We start from the raw sequence: 4222 nt of genomic DNA, 5'->3' as shown, positions 1-4222 counted from the left end.
ACTATTTTAGAGGCTTGGGATGTCATTGTTTAACGGTTTTCACCTAGATGTTTATTTATAAACTTGGGGTAAGTGATTCTAAGTTGAATTTGAGTTTATTTCATGAATATAACCTATGATCTATTATTTGAATATGGATTCAAGGTGAGAATTGAGAACTTTTGAGACCTAGGTCTAGAATCACTTAAAATGAGATTTGAGTATCTAAATGAACTTCAATAAAAATCTAATCATAGATTCGGACTCTTGAGATTGTGGGTCAATGTTTTGACTTTTATTCTGAAATTTGACCATATGGACATGAGATTGATTTTAACTTTGACCAAGCTTTAAATTATAGAACTTAGTCCAATAGCTTATTTTGACATCATTGACTAGTCTTTTGAATACATTGGAGTGATGACTTTTTGTGCATCTTCCCGTGATAGTATCATATTATAAGTATCTCTCACATGCTAGTTTACCATGATAGGATAATGTATGTCATGGATAATAGTTTCATGACTATCTAAGTATTTCTCTTATGTTAGTATAATATTATAGGCATCCATCACATACTTGTTTAATATTCTAATTGATATGTATGTCAGATTATAAGTTTAACTTGTTAGTCATGCATTGGACATATGCCTATAAGTTTCACACATAGATGTGGTTACGACATATTTAGTTGTCCGTGCGGGTTATGATATGAACATTGAGTTCTCCTTATAGGTTATGAGATGTACGTTGAGTTGTCCATGCTACTTTATGCTATGCATTTTGAATTGTCCATGTAGTAACATGTGGATATAGATTTGCCCATGTAGAGTCGCCCAATCATGTTTTTCTATTGGTGGTGTACGCATAGGTGTGTGAGAAAATGTCGAGTTTCTAATTTATTGGACACTTAGGAGTGCAAATCATGTAAACTTTGAGTATTTATCATGCATAGACCTTCAATGACTCGTTCTATTTCATATAAAGGCTAAATTGTGCATAGTTTTATATATGTTGTTTTGCTGCATTCTATACATGCATAGGACTTGTTAGGGGGCGTTTCATGTGAATGCTAAGTTGTACATATTATTATTTATGTTGTTCTAGGGCATTGCTACATGCGTTGAACATATTTAGCTGATATAGTCACGACCCAAATTTCTATGGGAGCCGCGATGGCGTCTAATACCGCTTGGTACGCAACCCAATAACAATATGCAGAAATAAACTTCAATAATGATATGAAATAGTCTCAAAAGTGCAATAGCATAAATAACTAAAGTTATAATATCAATACAATTAAATCATCAAAAGACCTAGTGTCACCGAGTACGTGAGCTCAACAAAATGCCAAATATAAGGTTTGAACAAAGTACAATACTATCTGGAAGACTGAATAATAAGAAGATAAGATGAAAGAGAGGACTTCAAGGCCTGCGAATGGAACAACAGTGCTACCTCAAAATCTCCAAGCTAAATTGGGTACAACTCACTGGCAATTGTCGTTATCAGTAAGTAACAAGTCTAATCTCGGGTTGAAAGCAGTGATGAGCTTGGCAAGGTCCGGTGCTCACTTTCCATAGCCAACAACAGTAATATCAACAAAATAATAGCATATAGGGAAAAAATACCTCGAATAATAACATGCTCAACTTTAGCCCAATAAGAGGGAAAATATGCATGCTTTTCAGATATGACAGTCAAGGTGTTGTACCCTATTTTGCATGAGTCAAAACAAGATTCAACTTGTGATTTCTCTGTTGTTGATATAAAGAGAGTTGCCACCTAATATTTAAAGGTATACTAGGAAACCTATATAATTACTAAAGTCATATTCTTTATTAGTACGTTAATTGGTGAGATTTTGGTTAAAGGTTCTTGTTCTTCTAAGGGGAAGATGTTAGGCATCCCTTAAAATCTACCTGAGGTAGCTCCATAGAACTTAGACTATATTTAAAGGGTTAGTTGCTTGCATTCTGCTTAATTAGTATTAGAGAGGCATGGATTACTGTTTATCTAAGTGAGAGTATGCCATTAATAAAAGGGATACGAGATTTAAAAGGGGTATGGGTTTAGAAAGAGTCTTGAAAACTAATGTTGGTGTAGTTAAAAGAGTTTTAAAAATATGTACATGAGTGGTTTGTATGAAGCATGTAGAAAGGGCTAAGTTATAAAACACTTTATTTTTAAATAATGGATGTTCATATAATTCGAATAAGATAAAGATATTATAAGCAAGTGAGTCTAAAATATACCTTGGCTTTTGAAATCACTTAAATCTTAGACTTAAGAGGATAGTTTTGAAAGTTTTTGCTGGGCGACAACTTTGAAATAGTCGATTTCTTTTAGAAGGCTAGTCTTGTGATTCGTTTCTAGTTTTGAAAAAAGGGACTGTCATCTTTGCTAAGTTATTTTCAGCTTAAAAATCTCCATGAAAGGGTTAGCAAAACATAGCAGATTAGTTAACAGTACATAATTAACGAATGGAGAATTGGTTACTACCTAATATTTCATTTAAGGCTTGCCTAAGTTGTCTATGTAATTCAAAAGATAAAGTAAAATATTAAATCAAATATGATGAGAGTAGTGTCATATACATGTATAAATAACGAAATATAATGAAGTAGTAAAGGGGTGAGGAGTGACTCTGGTTTGGGCCTGAAAGAGGTAGGCCCAGTAATCAGTAAAGACGAACAACAGTAAACTCCAGGATTTCAGATGCATTGATAAAAGGCTTGCATCTGAGTACCTTGAGAACTCAGCAGGCCCAATGGTTGCACATGTTCAAAAAATAAAGAGAGAAAGTCATTAAAAATACTATTCTATACATACAATCATACATGAAATATTTAAATAAGTGACTTGAACTAAATATAACAACTGACAGTAACTAAATGTCATGAAAGGTTATACTAATGTGGGGGTTACATATGGTAAAGTGATTTTTATTGAAAACCTTTCGTTGTCATTAAACACTAAACCCAAAAGGAGCAATGAATGTCAATGGATTAGATGCTAAGGGTAGAGTTCCACTCAAGGTCAAAGCCCCCTTTGAATCCCCTGACACATCAAAGTTCCTAAGTGTCTCAAGTGCCCCAGGCAATGCTTGGGCTAGGGGGAGTAACCCAATCAAGAGTTAAACTCTACTCGCAAATACCCCTAACCATTAATGACTTATTCCCCCCCCCCCCACAGGTTTAAGTGCCAATGAGGCACTTTCAATGTAAACCAATCACCATAGCAATACCATACCACATAAGTGTATACCTTTCTCATGAGGTCCAAAAATAGAATACCATAAGACTGCAAGACAGTTTATCTACACTGTTATAGCTATTTCCAAAACTAAATGGATGACTAACACATTAAACAGTTCCAAAGAAAATAAGCTTCAACCATACTTTATCATGCTGCTATTAAGAAATCAAACATCTGAGGTCAGGCATCTTAAGGGTAGAGAGAACATAATTCCAGTATGTAATAACTCATAAACACATGTGTTTTTGTCTTAATAGCACTCAATTACACTAATCACTGGTTGATTAAGCCTTGCCCCTCAAGTATACACAGTTTAACAATATTGATTGAGACTTCTGAAAATGTTAACAGAGGTGTAGACTAGCAGTTGCAACTAAACATTTGAGGAAATTAGGAAAGAGTAGGTTAACAATTACAGCTAAAATCCCTGAGAGTATTAACCACATTACGGGTTCACTACTATAGTTGATGCTTTCCAAAGAATGTTAATAAAGGTATGGTTCAAACAGCTTCAATGATAAATACTGATCAATAACCTTAATCATGAGACACAGGCTAGCAATTTTAAATAGGACATTCAAGGAGTATTGATAGAAGTATAAAGTAGTAACCATAATCTGAACTCCCACTGGTACTAACACAGATTATCACACCAAAACCAGGATTTCTGAAGCATTGACAAGATCACAGATTTTATCATAGAACAACACTTTCAGGGAGTCTAATAGGATCACAAATTAGCAATAACTATAATTAGAACTTATAAGGACATTAAAAATCACATTTTCACAAATCTAATTAGAGTTCCTAAGAGTGCTTAACAGGGTCTCAAATCACCAATCCTACTTAACTTTAAGAGTTAATGACATATCCACTTCTTCTAAGAGTTTTTAACCTTAAACTAATCCTCTCTAGAATACAACAAGTTATTATATTCAAGCAGTAATAACAATAGGGGTTTATTTGTAGTTCACAAGTTAAGTCT

The sequence above is a fragment of the Nicotiana tabacum genome, chromosome 13 (genome assembly GCF_000715075.1).
Source record: "Nicotiana tabacum cultivar K326 chromosome 13, ASM71507v2, whole genome shotgun sequence".
In the NCBI taxonomy this organism is placed as follows: domain Eukaryota; kingdom Viridiplantae; phylum Streptophyta; class Magnoliopsida; order Solanales; family Solanaceae; genus Nicotiana; species Nicotiana tabacum.
Note: the sequence above shows the minus strand (reverse complement) of the source record.